The sequence below is a fragment of the Micropterus salmoides genome, unplaced genomic scaffold (assembly GCF_014851395.1).
Source record: "Micropterus salmoides isolate LMB-PRFRI ecotype aquatic unplaced genomic scaffold, ASM1485139v1 Ms_hic_scaffold_6, whole genome shotgun sequence".
NCBI classification, from domain to species: domain Eukaryota; kingdom Metazoa; phylum Chordata; class Actinopteri; order Centrarchiformes; family Centrarchidae; genus Micropterus; species Micropterus salmoides.
In genome coordinates this window covers 4,473,970-4,485,700 of record NW_024044348.1, presented here as the reverse complement: position 1 = coordinate 4,485,700, position 11,731 = coordinate 4,473,970, and positions in this window count along the sequence as shown.

Genomic DNA, 11,731 nt, shown 5'->3' with positions numbered 1-11,731 from the left:
CACCCTCAGAAGCTTTATTTGTACAAGATTATATATAATATGACAGAAGACAGCATTGGTTGATCATACAGTGAAACAAAACCCCTTCATTTGGTGACGGCCATTTTATTAGGTACACCTTGCTAGTACCAGGTTGGACCCCTTTTTGCCTTCAGAACTGTCTTAATTCTTCATGGCACACTTTCAACAAGGTGTTGGAAACATTCCCCAGAGACTTTGGTCCATATTGACGTGATAGCATCACGCAGTTGCTGCAGATTTGTCGGCTGCACATCCATGATGCGAATCTCCCGTTCCACCGCGTCCCAAAGGTGCTCTGTTGGATTGAGATCTGGTGACTGTGGAGGCCGCTGGAGTTCAGTGAACTCATTGTCATGTTCAAGAAACCAGTCTGAGGTGATTTGAGCTTTGTGACATGGTGCATTATCCTGCTGGAAGGGGCCATCAGAAGATGGTACACTGTGGTCATAAAGGGACGGACATGGTCAGAAACAATACTCAGGTAGGCTGTCGCGTTTAAAAACAATACTCAGTTGGTACTAAGGGGCCCAAACTGTGCCAAGAAAATCTCCCCCACACCATTACACCACCAGCAGCAGCCTGAACCGTTGATACAAGGCAGGATGGATCCGTGCTTTCATTTCCAGTCTTCTGTTGTCCAGTGTTGGTGAGTCTGAGTGAACTGTAGTTTCCTGTTCCCAGCTGACAGCAGTGGCACCCGGTGTGGTCTTCTGCTGCTGTAGCCCGTCTGCTTCCAGGTTCCACGTGTTGTGCGTTCAGAGATGGTGTTCTGCATACCTTGTGTGGCAGGATGAGGTTTTTTTTTTCCCTCCCTCTTACCTGTGCACGGGAAGGTGCACCAGCACACCTGGGGCTCATCCCCTTGACTGGGAGAGGTGGAGAGCTGCCTTTTGTAAGCCTGTGTGGTTTTTCTGTCTTCTCCTGTTGGGTGTGGGGACGCGTCTGGGCTGGCGTGCTGCACGTTTATGCCGTTGCCAAAGGTTGTTAGTTTACTGCGGAGTGAGCAGACTTTGTTTCGGCCTTGGATATTTCCCGTGTGGACAGATGAATACCTGGGCTGCTGGCGTTGGGTGCCTCGTTGGGTGCTGTGTGGTTGCGCGGATTGCTTGCCCCCCTGCCGGGGTCTGAGGGTGGCGTGTCCCGTAAAGCGCGGGACCGAGTTCCAGCCGTGTGCATGCTGCTGTCGAGGCTGCTGGATGCCACAGTTATCTAAGAGGTTAACACTCCCCGGCGCGTTTCTCCTCCCTGTTCTGGATATCGGTATAAAACTTTGCTGTGTATTGATACAGTGTTTGGATATATGACTGCCCTGGATGCACAGAACTGGTTTGGAGTGATTGAGTATATTGCATGTGGGTTTTTTTTTTTTTTCTTTGTTTGATTTTGATCCTTTAATTACGCATGCGGGTTTGTTGATTTGATTGGTGTTTTGTTTTTTTTCTCATAAGCATTACATATATTTTTAATAGAGCAGGTGTTGCTATTTATTATGACAAAAGGAAAAATAAAATTGTGTGTATATATATATTTTTTTTATAATTACTTGATTGTCTCTGCCCCCTAATTTTGATAAAACGATCTGTGTGCTTTAAGGGTCTTGGGCCTATCCCAAGTGGCGTTGTCGGACACTCTCTTCCCGAGTGTTATAGACCACTCGTTTCTGCCACACTTGGTTGTAACGAGTGGTTATTTGAGTTACTGTTGCCTTTCTGTCATCTGGAACCAGTCGGCCCTTTCTCCTTTGACCTCTGACATCAACAAGGCATTTTCGCCCACACAACTGCAGCTCACTGGATATTCTCTCTTTTTCAGACCATTCTCTGTAAACCCTAGAGATGGTTGTGGTGAAAATCCCAGTAGATCAGCACTTTTAAAAAGAAGCCTACATTTTTGTTTTTTGTGGAGGATCCAAATATCAACCAAATAAACTTACTTCGCAGTAAAATATTACAACAATTAGACATATTAAAGTTATGGAAAACATGGTTGGGCTTTGTTCTTTGTATCTCGACTTTTATTTACCTTAGTTCCTCTACTGATGGGTGTCCACATACTTTTGGCCATCCATCTCTCCCTGTCACCGCAATGAAGTCAGCCACTAGGTGGTAGCTTAATAAAGGATCTGAAGGGTTGCAGAGACTGGGTATGGTTGTAACACTTTTTGCTTCAGTAACTATAACTCACTGAATTTTTTAGCTAGAGTTCTCAAATTTTATACAAAGTACCCAAATTTGTTCACTACAAATGGCACCAATTCAATCCTCTACAAGAATATCACAGACCTCATGAGTTGATGTCAAATGCATTCTGTGCCCTTGTTACAACCCACCCCACCCCTGTCAGGCAATGTTTAGTTAGCTTTATTAACATAGTGGTTTGAAATTAGAAAGGAAAAAATGCATCACATTTTTTTTTTCCACTTTTGTTGCCTGAGAAACTACATTTCAATCTAATATAAGTCAAACAATTTTATCTACAATAGTATAGATACTAAACAAAAATAGTCTTAGTTAAAAAATTTACTTACTGATACTCTGATCTCAAAATCAGTTTTTTGTCTATATATTCTGAATGCACCTCTTTCCAGACTTGATAACCAAAACGCCAGAACGGGGAGGATGTAGGTAAATACTGAAATGATCACCTCGCTCCTATCTTATCTCTAATTGGTGGAATTGGTGTTGTTATAATACCCGGTCTCCTCTGCTCATACAGTACAAACAGTATTTGTTCATGAAATGAGATTAATTTAAGTTTGCTAAACTACAACTGAAGTCACATTTAGTCAACTTTTTTTTATTTAAAAAAATATATATTAATGCAAAACAGTGACGGACAGGTTTTTTACATTCCTTGCTACGGGAAGTCTACAGGATGTCAGATGTTTATTGCACACTGCTGTGCGAAGTGTGAAAACAGAAAACACAAACAGCGTTCTGTTTTTATGCACCAACGTCTTGGAACAGACTTCCTTTACAAACAAGAGAGGCTTCCTCTCGACATAGATTTAAGAAGCAGCTTCTTTTAAAGCTTTGCTTTTAACTAATTAAACACACTTTTAATTTTGTATTTATTTGATTTTATAGCTCTGTCTGCTATTTCTCTTTTCAGTTTAATACCTGTTTTTGTGCATTCTGTGAAAGTGCTCATGAATGTGAAGCACTTTGAGCTGCATTTTGTATGTGACAGGTGCTATTAATATCATTATATTTATATATATATATTCCATTTATTTATTCTCATAAATTTTATGTTTTATTTTCTTCTTCTGTGCGGCCACATCGGTTTTAGCACTTTCTCTTGTTTTGCTTGCATTTAACTGATCTTTCCACATTTTTCATCTGCTTCTTGTTTCTCATCTGTTTTTGTTTACAAGTAAAGCACTTTAAAGGGCTGTACAAATAAATGTATATATTATATTATTATATATAATATTATTATTAGTTTAAAATCTGAAATTCTGCATATATCACAGTTTCTGGGTAATAACACTAAAGGCATCGATTACTGGAAGTCGTCACATTTCAAGGTTCAAAGAAGAAGATCAGGGAAATGTAAATAACAATCTGCTGTTTATTTTTGATGCCGCTGAAGTTTTCTCCAGAGCGTGAATGAGGAACTACTGTGAAACACTAAATACATTACAGAATACGTATGTGTTTAGTTTTTTTTCTGAATGCAAACTAAAAGTTTAAACCTCAAAGTCTATTCAGTGTTTCCTAAATCCTCTTTTAGTAACATGAAGTAATGATGGGGTTTTTTTTATTAAAGAGAATTAAAGGGGAATGAGACCCAGTTGGTCACCTGATCTGGTCAGCATCGAGTCCTGACCATAGGTCCTGACAGATCTGTCAGCTCAGAACTTTATGAAATGCACTATCACTGCAAAAGTTTCTATCTCAGTAGTTTTCCTATTTTCACTTCCTCGTATCCCCTCAACAGTCTTTCTACGAACACGCTGTATACTTGGTAGTGAACAGCCAAAACTTCCCTCATGTCAGATTAAGAAGGAACAAGCTATCTTCCTCATATTTAAAATCGAGTCTGATTTCTTTGATCATGAACTTCTCCTTCATAAATCGTAAGTCATTTGAATTTTCCTCTTTTATTTAAAGATGTCAGTACAAGTACCCACTGTAGAAATACTTTGCCACAGGTAAGAGTTCTGCATTTGAAGTCTACTTAAGTTAAAGTACACAAACAAAATGTGATTAAAATATGAAAAGTACTCATTATGCAAAATTATTTTGCATAATGAGTAGTCTCATTGTCTAGGGATAGCATTTTTTTAACCTTTATTTAATCTGAGGAGAAGACCTGTTGATAAAAAAATCTCTTTTTCAAAGGCGCCCTGGCCAAGAAAGGCAGCACAACAGAAAGATTTGACATTACAGACATAGAATGACAACAAAATAATTAAAACATCTACCATTTAACATTTATACATCTGCAACGGTAAGAGCATACTATAAAAACCAGTACATTAAGACGTCTTCAAACAGATGTACACTAAAGGAATGCCTGCTTATTTAAATACATTTACATTCATTTTTAAAAACCTCTGTAGTCGAAGATTTGAAGGCGCCAGCACCTCCTACCGGAGGTCTTTTGCAAGGAGTTCCAAGTAGATGGTTCGCAGCATAGGAAGACGGTCTTTACCAACACTGAAGTCACCCTGGGAACTTTTAAAAGCAGAATCCTGCTGGACCAGGTATGATCAATACTAGCTAACAAAGCTACTGACCCTTGACGCCTGAATTTATTTACAATTATATAAGAAAATGTATTATTTCTGTTTTCATGTGCTTTCCAGCTGATGCTAGATTAAGTGGAGATTGTTAATTTGTCTATAGAACACAGAAAAGATATAAATTCAGCTATAATGCAAGTATAATGCAAATTGGCAGAAACAGGCAGAAACAAGAAACCAGCGCTTGCAAAAGGTTCCTATGCACATATCAAATATGCAAAAACACACCTTGGGAATACATACGCTATCTCGGCTGCAGTCGGAATGGAAGCGGGTGATGCAAATTCACAACAATTGGCGTTAAGGGGTTAATGTAATGTGGTAATTTGCATAAGAGTGGCTTATATTAGATAAAAATACACAAATGTCTCTGCGTAGCTAATGATGGCCTGTTCACCATTAGCTGTAATCTGCAGTGATGTGCGAACAATCTGGCAGTTCTAATAAAATGAACGCTGCAGGGTTTAGAAGAATCAGGTTTTCTCAGCTGAAGTGCATCAGACAGATTGCCACGAACGTTTCTTTTTACTACTGGATGAGTTGTTGTGAAATTTGATCCAGACTTATCCAGATGTTGATCAAGCACCATCATGAGGTAAAAACGTGTCCCACGGAGAGGGAGAGCGTCTCCGTGAGTGATTAGAGCTGTGAGGCATGAATTTGGCGTCTCACATGAGCAGCTAGAGAGGCCTTTCCAAAGCTTTCCTCTCCACACGTATACAGAAAAAGACTGACTCCTCTGCTCTCAAGTTTTCCTCTATAAAAAGTCCTAGACTTCACCGCACCAGGAAACAGTGACTGTCCACTTGCAGGAAAACCAAGTTTAGTGCCTGAAACCAATACTTCTACCACAGTGCTGGTGCCAGTGGTGGATGAAGTATTTGGATCCTTTACTTAAGTAAAAGTACCAATAACTCGCTGTAAAACTACTCTGTTAGGAGTACATGTTCTGCATTGAATATGTTACTTAATTAAAAGTTTGTGAGTATAATCAGGAATATGTACTTAAAGTATTAAAAGTACTAAAAAAAGTATTTGTTTCTAAACGTGTGTCAGACCTGCAGTAAAGACAGGTTTTCAGCTATTCGGAGATTTAGAAAGCAAATAAGAGCTTTGGGAAGGCTTGCAGGATGGCAGACCAGAAATCTATCCATCTTAAGTCCATCACAGACCCTCTCCTGGACTCCCCGCAGTTCGCCTACAGAGCCAACAGGTCTGGTGGGGATGAGTCCGCCTACAGGTGGGAGATCGACCATCTGGTGACCTGGTGCAGCCAGAACAGTCTGGAGCTCAACGCTCTGAAGACAGTGGAGATGGTCGTGGACTTCAGGAAGAGCACAGCCCCACCCTCCCACATCATCCTGTGTGACTCCCCAGTCACCACTGTGGACTCCTTCCGCTTCCTGGGCACCATCATCTCCCTGGACCTCAAGTTTGAGCTGAACATCACCTCCCTCACCAAGAAGGCCCAGCAGAGGATGAACTTCCTGCGGCAGCTGAAGAAGTTCAGCCTGCCAAAGACAATGATGGTGCACTTCTACACCGCCATCATTGAGTCCATCCTCACCTCCTCCATCACCATCTGGTACGCTGCTGCCACTGCCAGGGACAAGGGCAGGCTGCAGCGCATCATTCGCTCTGCAGAGAAGCTGATTGGCTGCAATCTTCCATCACTTCAGGACCTGGACTCCTCGAGGACTCTGAGGTGAGCAGGAAAGATTGCAGCTGACTCCTCCCACCCCGGACACAAACTGTTTCAGACTCTCCCTTCTGGCAGGAGGCTGCAGTCTATCAGGACCAAAACGTCTCTCTGCAGCTCCCACCTTTCAAATAATACAGATGTCTCTGCACATGTAAACACTATTTCATTTCATATCATGCACAAACCCTGCGATGGACTGGCGGCCTGTCCAGGGTGTACCCCGCCTTTCGCCCAATGTCAGCTGGGATTGGCTCCAGCCCCCCGCGACCCTGTACACAGGATAAGCGTTTGACGATGGATGAATGGATGGATCATGCACAAACCTGGCATATTGCACATATTTGTTGTTTATTGTTAATCATTGTTGTTTTTAAATATTAATATAGACAATATTCTCTTCTGCTGCAATACGTCTGCACAACAGAAACCGCAGTAATGCACATGCTACATTGTTCTTTTTCTGCAAATATATTATTTTTCTCTATTCTTTTTATTATTCTTACATTACTTGCGTTTGTTTATTCCATATTTATATATTTCTACATTTATATATGTCGACTGTATGTTTGTCTACGTGTAGCACCTCATCACCAAAGCAAATTCCTCGCATGAGTAAAACACTACTTGGCAATAAAGCTCCTTCTGATTCTGATTCTGATCTGACTCTGTTTCAGACCGACTTCCGGTTCAAGTGACGAAATGACAAATAAGGGAATTTGGATGCATCTTATGTAAATACTCCACCAACAAAGAAGACGTCATTTTGTTCTTCCCCCCTCATAAAGATGCCTTTCAGAAGTAAATCGTGCATTAACAGGTTTAATAATATGACGTCGTCTCTGAGAGAGGAGGTTTCACTTCTCTCTGTAATAAGAAAGATGAAGTAAAAACATTGTTGTGTCTTCTTCTGGTTCAGTTTGTTCTCAGAAAAGCTGCAGCGCTGCTTCTGGTGGACGACAGGAAACAGACGAGGAACAAGAAGAAGAAGAAGAAGAAGAAGAAGAAGTTTTATTTATACAGCGCCTTTCCAGAGCTCAAGGTCGCTTTACATGGTACATTTACACACTAACACACAACTTACAATCACATAGGATACATATAGTCACATTTAAACGAAATACATGTTAAATAGATATGTTTTTAACTGTGTCTTGAATGTAGCCACAGGTGAAATATTTCTAAGTGAAAGGGGCAGTGAATTCCATAATTTTGGAGCATTAACACTAAATGACCTTCCACCTACTGTAGACAACAGGAAACGAGGGATGGACAATGAACCAAGTTCAGGTGATCAGAGAGACCGTGCAGGGCGGTAGGTGAAAAGTAGATCAGACAAAGGAAGAGAAAATCACATAAAACATAAACAACTCACACCTTCATACTACTACTGCTTATACTGCTAATATTACCAGTAGTACTGCTACTAACACGACTACTACTATTACAACAACAAACTACTGCTACCAAAATACTGTTACTAACACTGTATACTATTCTAATGTTATGAGTACTATTACTACTGCTTGGCTACTAAAACTTCCACCAGTACTACTGCTACTATACCTTTATACTATTACTGCTATTGTAAGTCTAGACGTACAGTTACTACCACTAACACTAGTAATTGTACTACTAGTAGTACAACTAGTACTCTTACCACTATGCTACTGCTATGCCTTTATACTTTTACTGTTACTATTGTAAGTCTAGATGTACAGCTACTACCACTAACACTAATAATTTTACTTCTAGTACTACTACTAATACAACTACTACATGCTACTACTGTGACTTTATAGTATTACTACTGCTATTGTAAGTCTAGATGTACAGCTACTACCAATAAAACTATTAATTGTACTACTAGTAATACAACTAGTACTCTTTCTACTATGCTACTACTATGTCTTTATACTATTACTACTGCTATTGTAAGTCTAGATGTACAGCTACTACCACTAACACTAGTAATTTTACTTCTAGTACTACTACTAATACAACTACTGGTATGCTACTACTGTGACTTTATAGTATTAGTACTGCTATTGTCCAAGCCACTAGCCTTACAGCTGCTACCAATAAAACTAGTAATTGTAATACTAGTAGTACAACTAGTACTCTTACAACTATGCCACTATCATACCTTAATACTATTTCTACTGCTTTTGTAAGTGTAGATGTACAGCTACTACCACTAAAACTAATAGTAGTAACCACTACTTCTGCTATTCTACTACTATGCCTTTATACTATTACCATTGCTATTGTACATCTTAATGTACAGCTACTGCCACTAAAACTAATAATTATACTAGTACTATTACTTCTAATAGCCTACCATACGCTACTACTATGCCTTTATACTTTATACTCTTGGTATACACCTACTACATTTAAAACTAGTAATTGTTCTACTATAGTTTCTACTACAACAGCTTTTCTACTTCAGTTAACTAAATCAATGAAATAAAGAGTCCTGGTTTCAAACTCCACACAATACTTCTTGGCAGGTTTTGATTATTTAGTGAGTGAACAGTTGAAACGTACACTCAGTATAAGCAGTACACACTTAAAATTTGAAGATCAGCGATGACAAAAAGGAGGTATTAGCCCTTGGAAAACATTTTAGTTTAGTGGCATTTGATTATTCTGAAATCAGTATCATGGGAAGTCAATTATCTCTAAACCAGAAGTGTATTTGCAACTCTGCATACTTTGCAAGTATTTTGACGTCTTAGAACTACTTGACACACATGAATCATTCATGGAAACAGACGAGGAAGTGAAACATACAGCAAAGACTTTGACCACTCTGCACATTCAATCACCATATTCAACTCCAACCAATGAACTCATCATCACTAATAACACAACCAGTCCTGCAAGTGCTCCTACTAATGCTAACACTTTCATTCCAACAACTACTACTGAAAGTTGCATGAATATAATATAATATAATATGATCAGAAAGAGCTTTATTGCCAGGTATGTGTACACATACGAGGAATTTGACTCAGGATTGTACATTGCTCATGATGTGCTTACTCATACAAAGATACCATAACACAATAATAATATAATAATAAAAATAAAATCAGACACAAACTACAGAGTAGACAACACTAATATACACACTATGAACAAAACAATATAGACATATTGACAAATAGTGCAGTGATCAGAGTGCAAAGGATGCAAGAGTAAACTATTCTTATTATGTACATGTTGAAGGTGGATGTGATATACAGGTACACATACACATGCATACATGTACACAGTGTGATGGAACATAGTGCAAAGGATGCTGGAGAAAATAAATGAGACCTATGACCTTATGACCTGAGGTAGGTTTATTGGTATACAGTATATACAATATGACATAGTATGAACAGCACTGAAATAGAGAATGGTGAATAAATAAATAATAAGTGGAAACCAGTGAACAGGTGCTGATTAGAGACAGAGTTACTGGGTTATTGCACAGGAATTGTTCCTGACACTGTGAGTCAGAAATCAGCTGTTCATCAGAGTGATGGCTTGTGAGAAGAAACTGTTCCTGTGTCTGTTGGTTTTGAATGCGATGTTCTCCAGCCTCACCTGCTGACTCCTGTCAGTCAGGAAGTCTGTGATCCACTGACAGGTGGAGGCTGGCACAGTGAGCTGGGTGAGTTTGGTGCTGAGGATGTCTGGGATGATGGTGTTGAACGCAGAGCAGAAGTTGAAATGAGTGAAGATGGGGGGCCAGCTGGTCCGCACAGGTTTTCAGGCGCGATGGTGAGACACCGTCAGGTCCAGGAGCTTTTCTGATCTTCTGCCTTTGGAAGAGGTGGCTCACGTCCTCTTCACAGATCTGGAGTGCAGGTGAGAGGTCAGAGGGGGAAGGTGACTGTTTGAAGATAGTGTTGGAGTGGGGGAGAGGTGTGTAAATATTATATATAATATAATATAAGGTACAAGGTTGTTTATTTGTCATTATACAGTACAAGGCTGCATAACGAAACAAAATGTGTAGTTCCTTCATGCCACACACACAATATTTAATATATTATAATAATATATATTATAATCTTTGTCAACTAATTTAACTTGAAGGGTAACTTCAGTATTATTTTTATTTTCCCATGTTTTTGTGTCTAACTGAGACAATGTTTTTTAAATTACTCCGGTACTGAGCGAGGACACTGTAATCCTGAGTGCCCACTAAATTGCTGTTTTTATCAATGGAGTCTTGTGGGATTATAGTGACAAAAAGGATCTTACTTTTCTTTTTTTAAATCTGTCTCTGCGGGGATCAGGATTTCATAATGTTGTCAGACTCTTGTAATAACAATCTGAGCCTGTCACTGCTTAAAAACAACTTTGACAGGGCGCAAATTAAGTTCACAGCTGCTCACTGTAGTTTTTATCAAACAGGAGGAAATAGTGCATTTGTTGGGGACTATTTTCAGCAGCGGATGAATCCACGTTTGGTGCTCTGGTGAGTATTTGGGGCAGCAGGACCGTGTATGTGAGACTGAGTCACAACAAACTACAGTGTGTGTGTTCATGGTGATGAAGGAACAGTGCAGCAGTGAGCTCACTGATGGCTTTTTAAATCAAACAATGGAGCTCTATGGCTCAGAGGGAGAAGAGAAATCAGGCTGCGATACACACACAATACAGGGGTATTCAATTAAAATTCAAAGATGGAGAAAATTTCCCGAAGTAAAACGACTAACTTGCGTTATCATTCAGTGCCATAACGTGTAGTTGTAGCAACATATGTTTTTAGTCAAAAACTGTTGAATCAAATAATATTTCATCAATATTTACTGTCAGTTTTCACACCAATGTGGAGGGATAGTAAATACTAACTTCTCTAATAATAAATTCTAAATTTAAGTAAACCAAAGGCTGCATTTAAAAAATACATAAGAGTTTTTTAGATGTGCATCTTAAAATAAAGTGCTTAGTTTCAGAAAAAAATAAAATGAAAAGTGCAGCTTGAAGTTTAGTCTTAACCAATTTTATAATAAACACTCAACACATCTTAACACATGAACACCTTTAATAACTCCTCTTCTCTTTTTTCATTCCCTCTCACATCACTTCCCTACTTTCTCTTGTTCACTGAGATTGGAAATATATGAGATATTCTGGTTTTGAACGGCCCGTGGGAAGAAAGTCCATGTAAGTATCTGTACATTCTTGATTAAAGCCACGTGAAGTCTTTTTTCTCTTTTGTCTCCTCGCTCCATGTGTGTTCACTCACAGACTTG